Genomic DNA, 23,986 nt, shown 5'->3' with positions numbered 1-23,986 from the left:
TTTCAGGTTCACTTTCCACACTACTTGAGTCCCATATGAGACTGGAAACCAGTGTTTGGACCATCTAAGGCCTTGAAATAATCTGGGGTTTGTTATGGGTGAACATTTTCAGATTTTTTTTTTGCTTAAAATGTACAAAATGTACTTCATTTAAGAAGGGTGTTAAGTATTTGTATTTTAAAACAAGTAAAATATTTTTTCTTACATGCACGTATTGTATAAAATGAATTTCTGTTTCATAGAGAGGATACTTTGTCGAGGCCTTGGGGCAAATAGAGGAGTCCGAAAAGAGAGAGCCATTATACATAATACAGGCCGAGCCGAACCCCTCAGAAGACCTCATCCAGACCTGAGTGTGAAATATGATAGAGAAACAGTGAAACATCTTACGCCATCTTTCCACTGCAAAGGAAGGAAGGAATCAAACTCTTCTTTCCATCTTTCTATAGTGTTTTAAAAGTAGAGGCTGTAGTTTGATTGATTGATCGCATGCTGCTGAGGGAGACGATTGGCTGTGGAAAACTTCTCGGGCTGCTTGAGTCCAGTGCTGAACCTGTGAGCCCATATCTTTACACTGTTATGATGGGCTGAAATAATCGCTGGGGTTAACAGAGATCTACAGAGGGTGGATGTTTTGTGCTGACTGCAGATCATTCTGACCTGTACTGTACATATACTTTGTATGTGCAAGACAGCCTATAGTGCATGTATACAGTTTGTGAATAAGTTTTAGTAAATAAAAGGGTATTCACTGAGAAATAGGTGTTGAGATATACTCGTCTACTGCAAAGACACATTCAATTGATCAAAAGTGACAGTGAAGGCATTTATGATGTTTCAAAAGATTTGTATATCAAATAAAAGTATTCCTTTTGAGCTTTCTTTTCACCATAAGAAAAAAAAGATCACAGTTTTTACAGAAATATGAAGTAGCACAATCTTTTTTCAACATAGTAATCAGAAATGTTTCTTGGGCAGCAAATCAGCATATGATTTCTGGAGGATCATGTGACACTGAAGACTGGGGTAATGATGCTGAAATTTCAGCTTTGCATCACAGAAATAAATAATATTTTACAATATATTCAAATAGAAAATAGTTATTTTAAATTACAATAATATTGCACAATATTACTGGGTTTTTTTTACTGTATTTTGATAAAATAAATTGTGTGGCAATATACATACACACTGTATACAAATAAATAAACTTTAACTGTTTTAACACTTTTCAAAGTGGGGGGTATATACTCACATTTTTTTCCACACCTTTGCATTTCATTATAAAATATATGAATAGTTGGAAATGTATTTTGCCCTTGAAGTACATTTTTTTTAGTTTCTTATATCTGCAGTTTAAAATATGAAATTTCACATTCACGTATTGGAACCATGTACAACATGTTTGAACACTCCTTTAAATACGTTTGACCATAAAAACAATCTACAGTCTATATAAGAAGAAACATGTATAGTAAAATGTTATTAAATATTGCTAAAAAAGATTATGATACACTAATTTTATCATGAAACTGAGCTTTAAACAATGAACTTAAAGCAAATAAATAAATAAGCAAGCAATGAAATAAAGCAAGCAATGAAATAAATACATAAGCAAGCAGTTAAATAAATAAATAAGCAAGCAGTGAAATACATACATACAAACATACATTCTTTTCCAAAATCATTGACCTATAAGAAAACAGTATCTTTTCTCTCCTTAGGCATGTTAATTATTATTATAATTATTTTCTGGCTCAGTCTGAATAAATGTGTGTTTTTGTGTGTGTGAGTAATTGTTTACGAGAAAATTTTTGTGTGTATTTTTATATGTTGTGTGTGTGTGTGTGTTTGTGTGTCTGTATGTGCACAGTTACACTGACTCTAATTTAATAGCTCCAAACTGCTACATGGGATTCAAATGCCATCAGACAGTGTGTGTGTGTGGTGTGTGTGTGTGGTGTGTGTGCCGACGTGTGTGTGTGTGTGTGTGTGTCCACTGTGTGTTCGTGTGTTTCTTGTGTTTTTGTGTGTGAATTTATGTTGTTTATAGGACACAAACCTTTGTGTCCTCCTTATAATAACCTTGTTAGACATAAGGGATCTACAATGAGGTAGCCCGTGATTTATTGACGGACATTTTCAGTGTCCCCGTTTAAAAGGATTATAAATGACTGTTTGTTTTTTGAAAATCCAAAATTCACAAATTTCCCTGTGAGGGGTAGGTTCTTAGGTTTAGGGTTGGGATAGGGCAATAGAAAATATGCGTTTGCGCTTACAGATAAAAAACCATTACGCCTAGGGAGATACCATCATTAAACCTCATTAATAATAACCCTCACTGGGGGTGTCCTCGTGTGTGGTGTGTGTGTGCTTGTGTGTGTGTGGTGTAGTGTGCATGTGTCTTGTGTCTTGTGTGCGTGTAGGTGTGTGGTGTGTGTTAAGAGAGAGAAAGAGAGGCAAGGATGTCTAAAGATTGCAAATTAATGTTTTTCTGTAGATGGGCAACACACCACTACGTGTTTTTGCTAATAGCATAGATGTAGCTTGAAGGGATAGTTGACACACACACACACACACACACACACATTCACACACACACACACACACCACACACACACCACACACACCACACACACAACAACACACACACACACACACACACAACACACACAAAACCACACACACACCCACACACATTCACACCTGTCGGACTTATTTCAGGAGTTTGCGCTGTGGAAATACCTCTGTGGACACTCATCAATACGCCTTGTCGATCAACTAGCGTGAAACACAGGCCCCCGTTGAAAGGACTCATTGGCTGGGCCGTGAATCACTGAATTAATCCAGCCTCCGCCGCCTGACATTGACTCCTCCCATGAGAGTGAATTATTGATTGCTTGTGAGAAACTGTATGTGAATACCATTTTCTTGAGTGATCACGGATGAGGAGAAGGAACATTCGTTGCCTCCTGATCCCTTCAGTGAGGACGTCGAGTGATTACCCGTGTCTCTCAGTGTCAAGAGGAGCTAGTTAATTTTTGTGTTTTCTGCTTGCATGTGTTTGTGTGTTTGTGTTCATTCTGATGTGTGTTGAGTGCATGTGATTGTGTCCAATTAATCCCTGCGGATGTTCCTAGAAAGACCCAGGAACCCCCCCTTTTTGACCTGAAGCGATCAGATTTCCTCGGGACAAAACACACACACAAAAAAACATGTGAACACACCACATGAACACGTACCGTGTTTACACCATCATACAAACCCTCTGTTTAATCCTTCAAAAAAATCTATCATCTTCTCTGCTGTGCTCAGAATATTTCAATTCTTTACATTGATCCGTTCTAATCACAGTAGCAGCAGCCCAGTTGTTTTTTCTGTTTTTTTACCCCCTCATTTGCTTTGTTAATTCAGGTCCCAAGGTTGGGGGGGGCCTTTCCAAGGTTTTTTCCTTTCCAAAGTTTCATCCTTGTCTTCGAAACAACGTTTTTTTATTTTACTATACTTTAGCTTTTTGTTGGCTCTGTTTTTCCGTGAAGCAGCTTTGGGAAGCAGTATCTGTTGCAAAAAGCACAGACATACACATCTAGCTGATTTTGACTTAACAAAGAGGTTTTTAGTGTTGTTTGGTTTTTAGGTAGGCTAATATTTTCACAGCATTTTATTTTTTTTCTCAGCATTGTTCTGTCGTGTTTTACACTAAAAATCTAAACTTTCTTAAATCAAGATATATTTACTTGTGAGGCAAAGTTACTTGAGGTATATGCATTTTAATTTCTGAAAATGTATCAAAATTAAGCAAGTTTCCTTAAACAACAACAACAATAAAATCTGCCAGTGGGGTTTTTGTTTAAGTTTTTTATTTTCTAAACATTTATTTGAGAAGCATTGATAGAGTATAAAGTCTTGTTTTTTTGAAAAATCCTCATTTGTTGGCTTAAAAGAAGAACCCGGGACCCAGTGATTACAATTTGTTTTCCATTTTGAATTTAAAGTTTATTTTTTGACCCCTTCACTTAGTTTAGATTTTTCAGAAAACAAGTTGTAAATATCTTAAAAGCAATTTTGACTCTCGAGAATTGTATCATGATTTAAGAAATGTTTAATATACTGTGCTGTAAAGCAAGGTCAAAAATACAGATTAAGATAATTTTGCAGTGTTTTGCATTTTACAAACAACAAACGGGCACAGGTCTGCACATTTCTGCAAACCCTGATATCTCCAGGTTAATAATACTGACCATTGTTGATTTATTTGTTCAGGCGCTCACTGAGCTTTAAAGTGTTTGACCATGAAGCATTTCACCTCTGAAACCAAGCACCTAGATATGTTTTTCCACCACGGTCACTCTTCTGATTAAAGTCCTTGGACTCACTTGCAGATGTTACAACCATTCAGTTTTTTATTTAGGTTATAAAGAGTAAGTGTTTGAACTTGTTGGGGTTTTGTGGTTGAAAAGATACTAAACAGGGTGTTTTTGATGGATAGATTTTCTGTCTGTTTTTTCACTATACTAAATAAATCCATCATGAACTTCATATTGTCGCTTCCAGCTAAAATACAAGTCCATAATCCCATATAAAGCATCCACCGTCCAGTGGAAAAATTGGCTTGTATGGATCATGAGAAGAGAATCGAAGTACAGATCAATCAATGTTTACAAACCAAAAACAGATATGATGGGATGCGATTCATGATACGATGAGGACAACAGGGAATGGCCGTTAATCAATGGAGAGGCAAAACATTATATATTGATTATTGACTTATATTTTTGCCCCAGAGGAGCAAAGGTAGTTTAAAAGGCTTTATATGATGGGTTTGTTTTTCTTCTCACAAACACGCAGCTTTTTCCACTTCACAACCTTGTTAACTGAATGGATTGAATGCATGTGATTATTTTGTGGAGTATTGTGATGGTGTGTATCATCTGTTTAGGACTCTCATTCTAACGGCACCCCTTCAATGCAAAGGATCTATTGGTGAGCAAATGAGGTTAAGGCGAAATGTCCTCCAAATCTGTTTCCCCTGAAGAAAACAAATCATTAAGACTTACATCTTGGATGGTTTTGATGGTAACATTGTAGCTAAATTTAATTTTAATTTATTATGTATTATTTTTTGGGGGGGGGGGGGCTTTTTGGGGGGGGGGGGGGGGGGAGTGGTATTTTACGCCTAAAATAAACCAGTTCATATTTTTCAAGGACAAAACACTTCAGGAAATTTTCTGAAAATGTGGATTACCTTCTTTTTGAACCCTCATAAAAAGTTGGCTGAGTGACCCGTTCCAAGTAAGACTTTCACAGGAAAAGCTTCTTTTTTTTCAGTGTAATTGAATTGGGGGAAAAGAGCAGCTCATCGCATTCTTCGCTGAATTCTTCCTTTTGTGTTTCCCACAGAAGCACGAAAAAACTAATACGGTATGGAACGATAAATATTTCATCACGGACTATACTTTGTTTCTCGTAATGTGTAATGACACAGCTATGTGTATAGTGTCCTGTGTGTGTGTTTCAATGCTCGCTCATCTGATGATTGTTTGAGTGTGCGTGCGGTTGCGTGTCCTTGGGTGTGTGGTGGGGTTAAAAAACTCTGCTCCCCCTTGTTGCTGAAGTTTTGGCGCGTCCTCAGTTTTCAGGAAGCCCCTTTTTCCCTTCACTCAGGATGCGGAAGCAACGAAGCTCTCAACAAAAACGAACCGATGTCTGACGGATATGGCGAGGGGCTCCGTGCCTTCCTCTTCCTAGTCCCTCCCGCCATCCTCTCAAGCTCCTCCTGCCGTTCAGACCTCGTCCCTCCCCGCAGCCAGACGCCGAGACCGCCCTGATAGCGCAGGGCAAATTCTGCGCCCACTGATACGCCACGCAAAACACGGAACTCGCGACCCAGAGCGGCGTTTTCCCAGCGATTACCGCTGGACTTGATCGTGCGCCTCGCCGGGCGCGTATAGGGCGTGATGCTGCGGCCGCCGCGTCTCCGTGTGCGCGACGGTCTTCCAGAACCGCGGACAGCGGCGGCGCCTCTGCCCCACACCAGCCGACGACATGAGAAAACGAGCAAGCCCGGAAGGAGTTGAATCGTTACCCCGTAACAGCTGCGCTCCACCGTACACGTGGAGTCCAACCTTCAGACTCTGTAACGTGATCACTGTGAAATGTTTGTCTAGGAAGCCCCTAAAAAATGGTTGCTTCCATGTGGTAACGTACCCTATCTTCATTCCGTAACTGGTTTATTCCAAGTCAAAAAATTTTGTACGACCGACGTCAATGTCCAAACTTCCAAAGTCATATGCTCTTTATGTTGTATTCGGAAGAGGGCAAGCTAGTGGGGTAATAACAAGCCTATTGTTTTAACTTTTACAGTGATACTTTGGAGATAGCCCCAACGCATCCTCGTAGTCTCTTATTATATTATTTATGTTATTACTTTATAAGCCTATTTGTGAATATATATAATTTTGTTTCAATTAAAGCCTATCCTAAATGATAATAATAATCATCTATAAATGTTTGTATCGTTATTTATAATGTTCTCCTTTACAACCGCTATAAGTGTACTAAGTTGATTTTGTGAGTTTTTCTTGGTTCATTTAGAACCTTCAGTTGTTGTCGTCCGTGTTAGTGTGGCGCTTTTTTATTTTTAATTTGAGTTTTATGTATGTTGTGCTAGCTTTGAAGAGTTAGTAAGGACTACTATCTATCTATTATCAGTTTTGTTAACCCCTTAGTGTGTTCTGATTTCCTTTAGCCCCTCCCTTTTTGCGAATGGCCGAAGTTTCTTCATCGACGTTCCTAGTGTCGTTGCGCATGCGTTTTCTGACGCTGTGTTTACACCTCCAGCAACACCAGCTTGACGTTGTTTGTGGCGAGACACAGGGCTAGTCGCATCTTAGTACATTTTTCAACCCCACCCTCTTTTTCTAATATTGTATTTTTCTCGATGTTTGTACCCCTCGACAGTTTGACTATTTAGCTTACAAGTGTGAATATCTTAGCCTCTATCCTCGATGCAAAAGTGCAGCGATTTTTATTACAGAGGCACTACGAGAACCGTCGTTTTGTTGGGTTTCTGGTCCTCAAACGCTGCCTGCAGCCTGCGGTTGTGTACCCCTTCGTAAGACATCCTATCCCTGCCAATATTCTAGACAAGTTTGTTCTGTGTCATCATCATCCCGATCCGCTCCAGTGGTAATGCTACTGCAGGCAGCATCCGATATCTGCATTAATCTCCACGTCAATAGTCGCACGCATTTCATCTTGTGATTTTTGGTTCGATCTTGTTGCATATTCATGGTAGGCAGCTACAGTATTTTCCCCAAAAGCAGTTTTCATGGTGTCATATGAGTCTACTTCCCTTGTCCCATTGTGTCTTTGATTCTGTCATCATCTTCCAGTCTCCCGGCGATTGTATGTAGTCTGCGGATTCCTCCGTCTGTCAGTATCTGTCTTGAAACCACTGAGAATCAAACTGGCCCACTACATTGTGGTTCAATGGTCGTGTGTGTGTGTTTTCTGCATACATTCCCAGACCCAGGTAACCTGTGATGTTTTTTTGTTCATTTTGCTTATCTCTCGGAAACCGTCCTTTCTTTGCATAGTCGTTTATGCGCTTCTCCCTCGCGCTCCGCGGTTCTGTGCACATCATCTCAGTGCTCATTAGTGTAGAAGCTCCCGCTTTACTAAGTTCGCTTTGTGTTAGCAGAAATTTAGACCCTAGTCCAGTTTTAGGCTTTTTTTGTGTCATATTTGTGGCGCTTTGCCGTCGCGCATTTTTCTTTCCATTGGCACCATGTAATTTCTCCATATATAAAGACATATCGCCCCCCCGCAGTACATTCGGGTTTTTCCGCATATTTGTTATTTCGTGTCACTTTATGCATGCCGATACTTGTAACGAAACCTCGAAGTCTATGGGTTTTGAAAAGCAACAAGAGTCTTTGTCGTTCTTTTTCTTTTTTTATTGTTTGGGGTGGAATTACTATTTTACATATTGTAGCTTTTATATTCAATCATTGAAAGTCAATCAAATGAATAAATGACTAATATTAATATTCATTAATCTATATAAATCAGTGAGTTTGGAAAGAACAATGGCAGACCTGAATTAATATAGTTTTTTTTATCCTGCTCAAATTATTAATGAATGGAATAATTACAAGTAGAAAATTCATATATAATTATTATATGATATTCTATTAATTTTATATAGTACATTTATCATAGTCAAAATGAAATTATTATCCTCGCCCCCCCCCTTTTTGTTTATGCATGACATGGAGAGTGTTATAAAATAGTGCTGACACTCATAAAACAAAAAAAAAAAAACAACAGGTTCATAACACAACCACATTTTAATGTGACAACGTTGCCAGTAGAAGATCATGCAGTTTACTTTTCTAAATCTCTCATCCATGTTTATAATAATGTTTCCGATTTTGGGCTTTGAATAAGCCTGCCCAACTACTAAACAATTCTGAATTCATAAAAACCATGATTGAAGAAAATTTACAGAAGGGTACTGCTACAAGCCATGTTCAGTCTAGTCAGGCGAAAATGGACTACAGAATCGAGGTATTTATGTATTTTGTGCGCGTATGTGTTGTGTGCTTAACAGTTAACTGTCCCATCTTAGATCTGTTGTTTTTTGTTTGGTTTATTTTTGATTTAGGTTATGTAGGTTTATTTTATTTTTTTTGTTGTATGCATGGCCTCTCATGTGCTTCTTGTGAGGGTTGCAATTTGTTGGGATGCTGCCTCAGAATGTACTTCTTGTGTATTTTTGTGTGTCTGTGTTGTATAGCAAATAGGATCAGGTCACCTCAAGTGTATTTTAGAATTTTTGTGTATTTTTTGTTTAGATTTTTTTTTTAATGTTTCATCAAGTGTATTTTAGAATTGTTATATACTATTAAATAACATTTTATTTTTTGTGTGTCTGTGTTGTTTGCTATAGGTGCTTGAGAGGTGTTTTGGTTCCTTGTCCCTGGAATACAAAACAGTTACTACTACTCCCTGGTGCAGCCTTTCCGTTCCGGGGTGTTTTCCTGTTTTTTTTGTAAGTGGTTCCTCACCTGTTTTAATCTTTTTATATTCAACAGCAGAATCTGTCTCATTTCAATAGCATTTGTAAAGAGGGGTCCCTCACTCTTTATCTCGCACTTTACGCTCATGTTTCAATCTGTCCTCAACCTCCGTCCTTTTACTATAAAATTAAATATTACTTTTCATTACGTAACAAACCCCCCATTTTGGGAAAACCTGGCATAAAAGCAAATTTGTGCTCAATCATATATGTGTAGAAAGACTGACTCGAGACCCAGAATACCATATAGGAACTTACGGAGTTGGGCTCTGAAGTCAGTAAGATGTACCTACACTAGCAACACACACCCAACGAACACCCTAGCAACAAAGTGACACAAGGTGAATTTAAATTGTTTTTTGTTTTTTTACATTTGGTTTATAGATGCATGAACCATGTTATGTGGCACGGTGCAAACCATAAAAGTTAAACAATGCTTACATTTTCCTCAGATTTTTTTTTTTTTTTTTATGCAACTTTTGTAGAGCTGGTGCCGCAGATATTGGTCACATTTAATCTGACACAGACTTTATGTAAAAGTTAAAAACACGATGCAGGTTATTGTGTCACATGTAAGGGTTTGTGTGTGAGAGAGACCCAGACTGATCTGGAGTATCTGTGTATGACCCTCACACATCATCACACTTGTGCGCCCCAATCTTGTTTATCTTTCATGTACACTGTGGGAGTCAAGGTCTTTTTAATTGATTTCCATTTTGGGGAGTTATTCTGTTTGATTGGCTTTCATTCAGGGAAGTCACACTGTTTCTTGTCCGCTCTCTGTTATCACGTCACTCTTTTATTCGTCTCTGCAGGAGCGAGAGTTTATAAGGCGACGCGGTTCTTGCCTGCCCATCCTGACCTGAGACTGACATCTCACTGCAAACTCATCACTCCTACACTTTATACTTCTTTTCTCCAAGAACACTTGTGGTGCTTGGTTTGCCAAGCTATTTGCATGATGTATTGCTAGTTTAGTTTGTCCATGGCATTCGCTAATAGATTCTCAGTTGTTAGCATGTTCGTGCGGCATTCTGGTTGGGTTGCTTAGTGCATCTCCTGAGTGGTGTTGGTTAGGATCTTCTAGGGGCATTCCTAGTGATCATGCCAGTGTGTTCATGGTGGTTTACTATGGTGCTGCTGGGGACACGTCTTATTGGGTTGGTTTTACTGGCCATTGCAGGGGTGTGTTGCTAACCGCGCTGTTGCTAGGGCATTTCTTAAGTTCCGCGTGATACGGGAAGTTGCTGCTGACTTTATATATTATCAAGTGTTCTTTTTCTTGTGTTACTTGCTGCAAACGTGATTGGTTGACGTTCATCTGAGGATTGACATCGCACTATGCAGATGGATTGGGTGGTGTGATGTGTGCTGGGATTTGTGGCATGTATCTGTTCTTGTGCTCTACGTACTAACGTCCATAGCATTTCTGTACTATACCAGTGGATTGGCATCGCTGCGGGGTTGTTTCGTACTGGGGTGTTAAGGAGCCTGTTCTGCCCAAGCCGTCGTCACACTGGAGTACGCATTTGACTCATTTTTATTTTAAGAATTGCATTTGCAGAGAGCGAAATAATGCTCAAGATGATTTTTTGAATTACAGATTTACAAAAAACTAAACTTGCACAGATTTATTGTTGACATCAAGACTAACCATGTGACCCCGACTTCTAGTAAAGTAAGTAAAGGTCAAGTCAATTTGCATTTAATGCGACTTAAGGACTTTTAGGTGTTGGGGTTTCAGTAGGGTGTTGTGTGTTGTAGGCAATTCTTAAGTGGGTTGTTTAGGAATGTGCTAGGGCATTCCTAAGTGATTTGCTGACTATTCTATTTCCATTAGTGTGTTGCTAGGGTATTCTTAAGTGGTTGTTAGGGTGTTGCTAGGGAGTTCATTATTGGTTGGTTGTTCAGCTAAGTTTGTTTCTTGGGGTTTTTATGGTAGTTTTTGTTTGGCATTTTTTAGTGGTTGTTAGGTTGTGATTGGGGTTTTTTATGATGGTGTTTTTGGGTGTTGCTAAGGCATTCTTAGGTGGATTTATAGGGTGGGTTACTAGGGCGTCCAGAGTGGATCCCAGGACATTGCTAGGGCATTCCTAAGTGATTGCAAGGGTGTTTGGGGTGGTTACTAGGGCGTTTCTGGGACACTCTTAGGTAGTTGTTAGGGTGTTGCTAGGGCATTTCTAAGTGATTGCTAGGGTGTTTGGGGTGTTATTAGGCCGTTGTTGGGACACTCTTAGGTGGTTGTTGGACTGTTGCTAGGGCATTCTTAAGTAGTTATTAGGGTGTTAATAGTACATTCTTAGGTGGTGGTTAGGGCATTCCTAAGTGATTGATAGGGTGTTCAGGGCTGTTACTAATGCATTGCTGGGACATTCTTAGGTGGTTGTTAGGGTGTTGCTAGGGCATTCCTAAGTGATTGCTAAGGTGTTCAGGGCAGCTAATAGGGTGTTGACGGGACACACTTAGGTGGTTGTTAGAGTTTTGCTAGGGCATTGTTAGGTGATTTTAGCTTGTTCAGGGTGGTTGCCAGGGTGTTGGTGGTTTTGGTTTGTTGTTGGTGGTTGCCTTGCTGAGTATTCAGGGTAGTTCCAGGACATTATTCTTAAATGGGGTGCTAAGGTGGTCCAGGGGCGACGCGGGTTGCTAGGTGTGTTCTTCCTCTCAGTAGTCCAGTAGTCTTAGGTCTTTCAATGTCTGATGTCTGATCACTTAGTAAAGCACCAGCACACTCTCCTCAACATCGCATGATGCACACACTGGACTTTCATACTTAGTGTTAGAGGTCTGATCACATCATAAACATAAATATGAGCAACAGCAATAGTTATGCTTGACTTTACAAACCCCAATAATTAAACAACATATGCTGCATTGGTGTGTCTAGCTAGCTGAGAAACTTTGTGATTCTTTCTCTGGGCGGTTTGTGTGTGTGTAAAAGCTAGAGAGTGTTTTTTGTTTTATAGCAGTTGTGACTCTCTGTGATTTGCCGCAGTATGAATATCTATGCTCATGTTCAGAGCAAGCACAGCATGCATCCAGATGACCTTATTGATCTGCTCACTGCACATGTATTGTTTCATGTGAGTGCATCTATGTATCTATGCTATGTATAAGCAGTTGGTTGAGTGTAAAAGTTGCTTTCTGAGTCGTAATCTGTTTTCTCCTTAATTGCATCTGTGTTGCAATTTTAGAACAAGGACTGTGACCAAGAGGGCTACACTAAAAGTGTGTGATCTGAGATTCTTACAAACACATTTTGCATCCTGCAATTCATGTCAATTTTACAGTGTGAGATATTATTCACCCTCTTGGTGTTTTATGATGGAAAAACCCGTCATAGGAAACTGATTCACACAGACTCTTTTCTGGACAGGAAATTTATAAAAACGGAAATGTGTGGTTGAAATTGCGGCAATTTCTTAGCTTTTGCTCCTACTGTTTGAACCATCACGTGTCTGTCTATGTTAAGGTTCCATTGAAAGCACGGCAGAGCCCCAAGCTGATCTCTGATGTCCTTGATTATATTGGGCCAATCAGAGGTCAGACAGTCCCATGTGGGCATGAAGGCCAATTTAGCAAAACTTTCTAAAAGGAGAGCTGTGACTGGCATTTTAGATGTCAGTCTATCGAACAAACAGTCATGGATTGAATCTCGTGCTGTTGGCAATGAGCAGAACAGATTAGACTAGTTGAAATTAAAACACACTCATTTAAGCTACAGTATTTAGCAGCAACCTTTTACCAGCGTAGTTGTGATTTTTTCTTGATGATGTTAAAAATCATTGTTATTTTAGTATCATTATGAACATAGTGTTTAATTAATATTTTGAGGTTTTAGTAATTGTTTTAAATATTATTGTTATTATTATTATTATTGTTATTATTTAAGTGTCTATATAGTATTTTTAAATTTTTATTTCAGTTTTAGTTTTAGTAATTTTAGAACTTCAACTTAAACTAAATGAAAATTAGAAATTTTACCTTAGCAATGAAGACTGAAGATTTTTTATAGACTCTTTTAACTTCTGTTAAAGGGATAGTTCACCCAAAAATGAAAACACCTGTCCTTAATTATCACTCCTCATGTCGTTCCAAACCCATAAGACCTTTTGTTTCATCTTCTGCAACACAAATTAAGATATTTTTGATGAAATGCGAGAGAGCTTTATGACACGCCCATAGACCGCAACGCAACTAACACATTCACGGCCTAGAAAGGTATAAGGACATTGTTAAAATAGTCGGCATGTGACACATCAGTGGTTCAACTGCAATGTATGAAGCTACAAGAATACTTTTGTTAACAAAGAAAAAAAAAAATTATGCAACTATTCCTTTCCAAGAAAAGATTTTTATGTGTGTAATATATATTCTTTTTCTCTCAGGTCAGAGGTCATCATGCATCGCAGGCACACCACCTGCGAGAGAAGGGCCGTCGGCAGCCATCCGAGCCCTGCTACATGTTCAACGAACGCGGCACCAGCCTCACGGCAGAGGAGGAGCGTTTCCTTGATGCAGCAGAGTTACGGTAAACATTCCTCCCGTTGTCGCGCAAAATGCTGGATGAGTCCAAAACGCTTAATTTTCAACTGTGTAGACTACATGGGGCAAAACGCGCTGCAGTTAGCAGTCGGGTAACGAGCACCCTGGAGGTTCACAGAGCTCTTGCTAAAGAACGGACGGGATGGCACGCATTGGCGACGCGATTCTTTTGGCGATCAATCAAAGGTTACGTGCGAATCGTGGAGCCATTTTGGCTCATCTCGGCATTCGCGCGTGTGGTTTGAGACTGACTTTGAGCCCGCTGGAGCAGGAAAAGGAAAACTGAGGGGACGACGACTTCTATGCTTACGATGAGGATGGGACCGGTTTTTCGCATGATGTGACACCCGGTTGATTCTGGCCGCGCAGCTGTCAGGAGTACGAGATCGTACACATCCGGCTGATGAAGGGCGCCAGGATCGCGAGCGGGCCGCCATGACACTTCTGCAAGTGCTACGAGTGCACAGAGAAACAGAGAGACGCGGACTCGTTCAGTCACTCCAGATCGCGCATGAATGCATATAAAGGGCTTGCTAGCGCCGCCTACCTGTCACTGTCCAGCGAAGATCCGCTGACCGCACTAGAGCTCAGCAATGAACTCGCACGACTTGCTAACATAGAGACGGAGTTTAAGGTAAGAAACAAACAAAAATGTGTTATATATTAAAGTACAAATGTAGCGTTTTTTTTTATATACATTGTTTCTAACATCAAATGATGTTAATGTTTATAATATCTTAATATCTTCATGCCTTATAGTCACATTTACTGTAACAGATTAGACCAGGATGCTAAAATATTTTACATTTTGTAACGATAGAAGCAATCAAGCAGTTGGTATTTGTTATATAGTACATATTGCCCTACACATATATACTGTATTTATGCAGATAAAGTTGGACGTACTTTTATATCTAATTCACATAAAAAGCTGGGTGATAACATCGTTACATTTTACAACTAAATAATAAAAAAAGGGACAATATTTTCTTAAGTGTTTTTTGTTTGTTTGTTTGTTTTGTTTTCCAGCACAAATACAATATATAAAACTTCTTAAATCAAGATACATTTACCTGAGAATCAAAATTGCATAAGATATTAAGTCTTGATTTCTAAAAAAATTTATAAAAAAAAAAGTATCTTATGCTTAAAAAAATCTGTAAGTGTGTTTAGAAAAATAAACTTAATACAAAGGGAAAACAAGATTATTTTTCTGACCCTACTGGCAGATAGATTTTTTAAAAATGTATTTTAAATGTTTATTTAATGTAAAGTAAATGCATGTGTTGATTTAATTTTTATTATTATTATTATTATTATTGTAATTGCTGTTAGTGATTTTGTGCTACTCTTGAAAGCAATAACCTCCACACAGGGTTTCCTGTAATTGTGCATCAGACCTGCACATGGTTTGGAGGAATTTAGCACCAAAGTGGTTTCATTTTAGCGGTTTTCTTGATATATCTGGTGTGAATTGCTCTCATAAGGTGATATCACAGCATTTCAGCAGGTTTGAGGTCAGGACTCTGATTGCTACACTCCAGAAGGTCTGTTTTCTTATGTTAAAGGGCTCATATGATGCAATTTTCAAAGATCATTATTTTGTGTATCGGGTGAGATAGAATATGTTAGCAAGCTTTAATGTTGAAAAAACACATTATTTTTCACATTCAATACATTATTGTAACTCCTCTTTGCCCAGTTTTTCTAAAACACATAATTTTTACAAAGCCTCTCCTTCTGAATAGTTAGTGCGCTCTCATAGGTCAGTGGACTCAATGCATTGTTATTGGCCAAACATCTTAAACTTGTGTTGGAAATGTAATGACCTTTACCATAACCACAAACATTTGCTTCCAAAGCAATTAGAAAGACAGATAATAATGTTGTCAGTTTTACCATACCATATCAAAAAATCTGAATGCACATAGATCGGAAACAACGTGTGTTACTCTACACGTTGCCATTTAAACAGTCAGTAGCAAATAATAAAACATACTTACAGTCTCTGATTCAGAAGCACCAAATTGTCCTGTAGCAAAGTTGAAATTGCCCCATTTTTTACAAACAGCCTTTGTGCACTGCTGCATTGTACTCTTTCAGGTTCAGGAAACTGTCCTCTGTAAAATGAGCTGCACACAAACATTTGGTTTGCACTGTTCTGGAACAGTGTTGTAAATACATTTTAACCACTGTTTCTTAACTGTATTCACTTTTTGAAAGGTCAAATAAAGTTATTTTGCTTTCGCATAGAAACACACAGAGTCTCCACAACATGGCGGCAACAGCACTACTGCCTTACCTGAAACCATGCTTTCATTCTTTATGTATTTGTGCAGCATTATGCATTTCCTACATAGTAATGTAGATATGTGAGGGAGGATTCATCTGTTGTTGACTTAGTCTGTGTTTTGGGTTGTTGTCCTGTTTCTTTTAAGCTTCAGTTTGGTGGTCATAAGGTGTCGACTCTCATTACAATAGTCTGCTAATAAACCTTAAAATGAATTTTCTGTTGAAAATACAGCAAGATGTGCAGAACCTGAGGCACAATGTGTGTTTTTCATGACATGTTATGTCTTGTTTTGAGATTTTTTTTTGTTGTTGTTGTTGTTGTTGGAGGCATGCATATTTCATTACGCATTGCATCTGGTGAAGATTCAAAATTAGTGAGTGTTTTTTATAAGGTATGACAACTCTGACCAACATCTCTAACACACCTAAATAAGATTTGAATATTGGCTAAATGTAAACAGGTTTACAGTCTTTGGGTGAATTAAGATATTTAAAGGTCACGAAAAAAAAAAAAGACTTTAAAGGATTAATTCACTTTCAAATGAAAATTTCCTGACATTTTACTCACCCCCATGTCATCCAAGATGTTAATGTATTTCTTTCTTCAGTCGAAAAGAAATTAGGTTTTTGATGAAAACATTCCAGGATTTTTCTCCATATAGTGGACTTCAGTGGACTTCAAAATGTATTGAAGGTCAAAATTACAGTTTCAGTGCAGCTTCAAATGGCTATAAATGATACCAGAGGGTCTTATCTAGCAAAACGATTGGTCATTTAAAAAAAAAGAAACCAACAACAAAAAAAAGATTGTATATGCTTTATAAAACACTTTTCTCTCACTTCTGCTGACTGTCAAAACCGGAAGCCGTTCCTGCGGATGACGTAGCACGTATGGGCCACGCGTGTGCCTCTGGGAAATGTAGGAGAAAAGGAAACAACGTTTCCTTACTTTAGCAAAGGAAAACCAGTCTCCTCTTGGCTTATATCGAAATCCTCTGACATTTTCCTTAATAAATCCTTGTTTTGTGCTTCAAATTCGTGAACGGCGTTTTGTTTTGTTCTCTCTCTGCTGCTCGTCACTAATCACGCAACGCTGACGTGCTACATCATCCAGCTTCCGGTTTTGACAGTCGGCAGAAGTGAGAGAAAAGTGTTTATAAAGCATATACACTTTTAATTATTTTTTTTTAAATGTCCAATCGTTTCGCTAGATAAGACCCTTATTCATCGTCTGGTATGGTTTATAGCCATTTGAAGCTGCATTGAAACTGTAATTTTCCGTTTGCATGACGTCTACTACCTGCTGGAATGTTTTCATCAAAAAACCGTAATTTCATTTCGACTGAAGAAATAAATACATAAACATCTTGGATGACATGGGGGGTGAGTAAATTATCAGGAAATTTTAAATTGAAAGTGAACTGATCCTTTAATATCTATAAACATAGCAACTATAAATATAATAATAATATATTACATTGTTTTTTTTTTTTTGTTTTTTTTAGTTTGGCCTTTTTTACAAATAGAGAAAATTATCTTTTTCACGATGATTTATGTTTTTGTGGCATTTTTTTCATTTTTCCTTGCATTTTTTTTTGCATTTTTTTATTGACAGGACAGTAGAGATATGACAGGAAGTGAGTGAGAGATAGACGGGGGTGGAAGCGGGAAAGGTCCATGAGGCAGGATTTGTTCTTGTCAGCACAATATGTCAGCACACAATGCCCACATGGCTACCGGCACTGACTCAACGATTTATGTTTTAATTAGTGTTGGGTACTGAACTCGTTACTTTTAAGGGTGCCGATTGCAGAACGAATTGCGTTGGTACTACAGAGTACCGATTCACGTTAAATCAATCGGTGTAAAATTTCGGTACCTAAGAATGCATCTGGGCGCATAAGCTACAGAGAGAGAAAGACAGAACCCTGTGACTTGATGTTCCCCCCTGCAACTCGTTCAAACAACACACAGGGCAAGCTGAAATGTTCTGAAGTGTGGTTACATTTCTAGGGCCATATGGTTTCTGTGAAAATGTCGACGGGGGATCACGGAGTCTATTATATAAAACATAATGTACTCTATAGAGCGGAATGCCACTGAATTCGTAAACTTTTAGACAAATAAATCAAAAGTAGGTCTGCCACTGTAATTCGAATTGCGATATGAACTAGTTTCTGTGAATATTAAAATGCAAAAAGATGGTTTAGATATGAATCCTGCATGTTCTGCTTGCCTCTGTAGTCAAGATGGCGCCAGTGTGTTTGCCGGCATGCCGTCAGGCTTTGGATATGGAATTTATTTGCCTGTTTATGTCTATTATGTACCTGTTCAACCCTGGTGCTTTTGGTTGCCTTCTGCCAAGTGGGAAAGACATGTTGTGCTACGATCGTTAATCTCTTATAAGCATTCGGACATCTATGTAGGCGTTGGGATCCTGGGACGCTTGTCACCGTAGTTTCGCTCATCCCACGGTGTTACTTTCAGTTCCTGTGGAGCTGCTTCAGCGACGGTGTTCCCATGCCAAAGGAAGAAAGGTCGTAAAAAAACATGGGAAATGAGGAGGACTTCTGATTAAATATAAAACAATTTTTGGCCTCCCAAAAATAATTTTTTGGTGCCTCTATGGACTATTCCATCTTTGGGGAATTAAAATGCTCATGGTTGGTTCCTGTTGAGCTTAATGGGATGCTTCCAGCTTATTGGCATGGCCAATGGCTTTCCCGCGTAATCAGAATGGAGGAGTAAATGTCAGCAATCTTTGATCGCTCAAACAAGTTGAATCTCGTGCATGAATTTTCCACAAGTTGATAACAGAATCTCAGTTAAGATGGCGTTGCATTATGCGAGGCCCATGGTGAATAAAACTTTTATTTTCAAATGAATATTGTTCATCAAATAACTTGGACTTCCTTTTTGTGACTGAAACTTTGCTTGATGCGTTGGACTCAAGTCCTTTGTCTGAACTTTGTCCTTTTAAGTATCTATTTTCTGAATTTGCCTAGAACTTCTGGAAGAGGTGGAGGTATGGCAACAGTGTACGAAAATCATTTTAAATGTAGTCAACTGCCATCCAGGAAATATACTAGTTTTTGAAATACAATTATTTAGGGTTGATTCTGTTTCTTCATTGTTATGTGCACTTATTTATAGACCTCCAAGGTATAATAAGGATTTTATTGATGAATTTCAGAGATTTTATCTGTCACAGTTCCTACCTTTAATAATCTTCTTATACTTGGTGATTTTAATATACATGTGTGCTGTCCCTCTAAGCCATTGGCTAGTGAATTTTTGCAGTTGATCGATTCACTTTAATTTTACTCAGTTTGTGTCAGGATTTACTCATGGAGCTGGCCATACTCTTGATTTTGTCTTGCCCTTGGGTCTCTCTATTACTAATGCTGGTGTAAAATGATGCTTGTTTTTCTGATCATCTGTTTGTTTGTTTTTGATGCTGCATTTCCTTCGCTGAATACAGTAAGCAATAGGTCTGGCCACTTCACTCATTTTATAAAATATTTCAGCTGTTGTTCGATTTTCAGAGGCCTTTTTAGCCTCATCATTCTGTCATGACCTTAGTGTGGATGGGTATTTTAATTCTTTTAATTCGGTTTGTACAGAAATTTTAGATGAGATTGCACCTTTAAAATACAGGGAATCAAATTCTTTTAATTCGGTTTGTACAGAAATTTTAGATGAGATTGCACTTGTGAAGGGTGCAAAAGCAAAATATTTCTCAAGTATAATTAATAAGAACTCAAACAAGCCTAATATTTATTTAATATGATTACTAAAGTGATTTTTCCTGCGCCTACTAATTGTCTAGAGGCCACTCAAAAGATATGAAGATTTTTTTGCATTTTTTTGGAAACAAAGTTGATAATCTTCGGTCAAAGATTATTTTCCTGCTCCTACTAATTGTCTAGAAGTTAAATCATCAGAGTTCATTTAGTAGTTTTGAACGTATTTCTTAACCTCAGTTGGAGTATATATTAAGGCACACTACACCTGCTGCACATCTGTCTGATACTCTTCCTCCTCGGCTGTTGTTAAAATTGTTTGATCTTTTAGGTAAATCTTCAATCTCTTTTTAATAGTAGAATTAATTAATGGAATGGCTTTTCCTGCTTTCTTTAAACAACTGCACCAGTGCAGCCACTTCTTAAGAAACCAAATTTGGACTATACAGTTTTAAGTACTACCTTTCTTATCGAAAATTTTAGAGAAGGTTGTTCTGTCTCAGCTTGCATCATATTTAGATATTAATGCTGTTATAGATGTGTTCCAGTTAGGTTTTAGGTCTCTTCATAGTACAGAATCCGCCCTTCTTAAGGTTTTTTTTTAATGATATTTTTATTGGGAAAGGTAGGAAAGGTAGTTATTCTTATTTTACTTGATCTCACAGCTGCTTTTGATACCGTTGATCATGGTATTTTATTGCAGTGTTTGGAAGATGCTGGTGTTAAGGGTACTACCCTAGAATGGTTTAAATCATATTTTAAAAAGATAGATCTTTCTTGGTTTGTCTTGGGGATCTGAGTTCTACATCAGCTAAATTACATAGTGGTGTGCCACAGGGGTCTATACTTGGGCCTATTTTATTTTCATTATATATGGGCCCTTTGGGCTCAGTTTTTGTAAATATAATATTATGTATCATTTTTGTGTAGATTTTTATTAGTTATATTTTTAAATAGATCCAAATGGTTCTCAGTTCTTTGATGGACTTGCTCAGTGTTAAGGTGAGATAAGAGCCTGGTTGGCAAGCAATTTTCTTCATCTTAATACCAATAAGGTAACCCGCCCCACCTCCCTGAGTGTGTTGTTTTGGACCATTCTTCTGCTTCCAAGGGAAAGTGTTTCAGATCACGTTAAGAATTTGGGTGTTATAATGGATTCAGCCTTAGTTTTAGATAAACAGGTTACTAGTGGTTGTTAAGGGTGCCTTTTATCAACTCAGAATTATTTTTAAACTGAAAACATTTCTCCCTCTTATAAGGATCTGGAGACTATTATTCATGCTTTGTGTCATCACGGATCAATTACTGGTAATTCTGTATATATAGGTTATTTCTCAGGGTCAGTTATCTCGTCGTTTTTTAATTAGTACAAAGTGTGCGATGCAGCCAGACTTTTGACTCGCACAACGCCATTTTTGTGTTACATAGAAGACGAGAGAGAATTACTCCAGTTTTGGTTTCTCTTACGACACTGGTGGTTGCTGTAGAATTTTAGAATTGAATCGTTCAAGTGTTTTTGCTAATGTTTTTAAAAGCATTGGCATGGCATTGCGAGAGTACCAAAATCTATTGTTTGACCCTATGTGATTCCTTATCAAAATTCAAGAAACCTGAGATCTTCGAATTAGATGGATTCATGTTCCCAAAACGCGATTTTGTAGAACAATCAAAAAAGCGTGATTATGGAAACCCTCTCCCAGTGATGCAACATTAAATCTTGCCCATCTGTGGATGGTTTTGAGTCTAGATTTGAAATCGTAGTACCTTTTTGATAGAGCTTTTAGAAATTAGATTAGAGGGACCAGGTTTTTTACTACATTTTAATGTTGAAATCTGGTTTGTGTGACTGTATATAAATGTTGCTGGGGAAAGCACTTTGGTCAGCGGCAAGTTGTTTTAAAGTGTGCGTATAGAAATAAAATTTGTATTGTATTGTATGAATGGCGGAAACACGGGTTGTGTTTTTCTACACAAATACTGAAGCAAGTGTGTGAGTGCTGGTGCTAAGGTGATTTCCGGCCAGTGCGTCTCACTATATATGACAGCATGAACACAAAAAGCTTAATGTCCAGAGCTGCTGTTAAGTGTCCACCTTGGCAAATTTTACCATTTCATTTGAGAGAAAACTAGCATCATCATACTGTATTCACACAGGAACTTCATAGGCAACCTGGCACAAATAAAAGTACGGTTTAATATGTAACAGAAATCTATTACTCCTTGTATTACTTTTATACAAGCATAATGTACGTCTTTAAATATAAATTTTTATCAAATTTAAATAAAACAATTAAATGATAAAAATTAATATTACAACCAGATTAATCACATAATTGTAGAAAAAAATACAATTATTGGCATATTAATTATTTTTAAAGGAATATTCACACAATTTTTCTTCCATTTATTGATTTCAACAGTAAACCTCAGTTTGTTTGCCAAAAAACAGAAGGGTTGGGGGGGATGCACGGTACCCAGCGGTGAACAGTACCCATCCCTAGTTTTAATAAATTAAATTCAGTGCAAAAAATACTACCATTATAAACACTTTAAAAGTAAAATAATAGATCATCATTTTTAATATAACGGAGGAGAATTTGGGAAGAAATATTAAATATATTAAAATATTGCTGCAATCCAAAAAAAATCTTAATAAAACTATTTTTCTTCATCCAAAGTAATTTTTCCAAAATGTTTACAGGTTGTGTGTACTTTACCTGTTTAGACTCATTGGAGCACATACAATACATACAGATCTGTGTATAAAGTCATGTGGTGTTAGGTAAGGAAAGTCAACAAAAACACTCAATATAAATGATGAGAATATTTCACAAGCATGTCTCATCTTCCCAAATTACATTAAAGCAGCAGCAACAATGAATCTTCAGGCAATACAATCAGCTCTCACTGTATGAGAGCAATAAATAACAGCGTGTATGTCTGTGAGAAATGGAGCAGGAAACAGTCAGATAATGTCTGATATTTGGGCAGATGGCTTTTACGTCATAATGGACATCCTGACCTGGAGAAGATGAGAAGCCAGCAGAAAGAAGATGAGATAGAAACAGAATAGCTCTGAGTGTGTTTTGTATTTGTATGCATATTAAAGTATCAACTTATCAAATACATCAATGGAAGTCACATTTCTTGCACTCCATGTTTTACTTGAACATCTCCTTAGAAGGTAGTTCCCTATGTAGACAACTGAACTGGATGTGTGTGAGGATCAGGTGTAAGTGTGTGTTTGTCAGGACTCAGATGGTGGTGTGTGCGTCCACTACACAACTGTAAATTAAAGTGTTCTTCACACAGGAGTGTGTGTAATTAACTTCAGCCCTTCTCTCTAGGGCTCTGTGTGTATGTGTGTATTTGAATGTTAATTTGCACATCCAGTGTTTCAGTAAAGACTCCACACGTTCACCAGAGCAGCATCTGTTTCCCAGCACACACTGCTCACTAATGAGTATGAGTCTAATCCATCTGACGGCCGAATCCTGCTGGACTCCTCAGGGATCAGATCCGTCTGTGGCCAGAATCAATCCTCCTCTAGAGCTGCCTGACAGCGTACTTTATACCGCATGTGTTCTATTCATGTGGAAAAGATGTTTAATGTAGTTTTGTCCAGTGTTGGATTCAGTGTTTTTGTAGTTTTATCCTCAGATGGATTCAGGGCATTCACACAGTCTGATGAATATTACATGCAAATTTGACTATATACTGTATATAATTTTCAGATCTAAGATTTATCTGTCTTTTTGTGTTTTTATATACATATAAAGTTATTTACTTACGTTACATACTATTATACATTGCATTAATCTTTAGTATTTATTTGTATAGTTCCTGTTTTCATTAATTAAATAAAATTAATCAAAACTAAACAATTACTTAAAATTGCTTTACAATTACTTAAAAATACACTCACACACACACGCAAACAAACACACACACATTCATTTAGTTAACCTGAAGTACTAAAAAAATGAAAATAAGAAAAAATAAAAATAAAACTGACATTATCAAAAATTATAATTGTAAAAAATGACAAACACAACAAATATATTCTTCATATATTTTATCTTAATATATAAGTGAAAGTAATATGTGATTATAACATATAAAATTACATTTGTATAATATACAAAGTTTGAAGTGAAATATTCTTTATATATTTTATGCTCATATATAAGTGAACATAATATTAGAGAAAATATTTTATTATAAAGCATAATGTATCAAATGTAATTAATTAATAATAATACATTCTATAATATTATAAATATGTTTTAAATATTAATATTTAATAATGTTAATATTTAAATAAATA

The 23,986-nt window shown here is 37.4% G+C and overlaps 1 pseudogene; it reads left to right on the top strand.

Moving 5' to 3' along the window:
- The first annotated feature begins 13,480 nt into the window (after nt 1-13,480).
- LOC109103699 overlaps nt 13,481-23,986 on the top strand; it is a 67,562-nt pseudogene continuing 57,056 nt past the window's right edge.

This window comes from Cyprinus carpio, chromosome B14, assembly GCF_018340385.1.
Source record: "Cyprinus carpio isolate SPL01 chromosome B14, ASM1834038v1, whole genome shotgun sequence".
NCBI lineage: Eukaryota > Metazoa > Chordata > Actinopteri > Cypriniformes > Cyprinidae > Cyprinus > Cyprinus carpio.
This window is presented reverse-complemented; position numbering and strand designations above follow the sequence as displayed.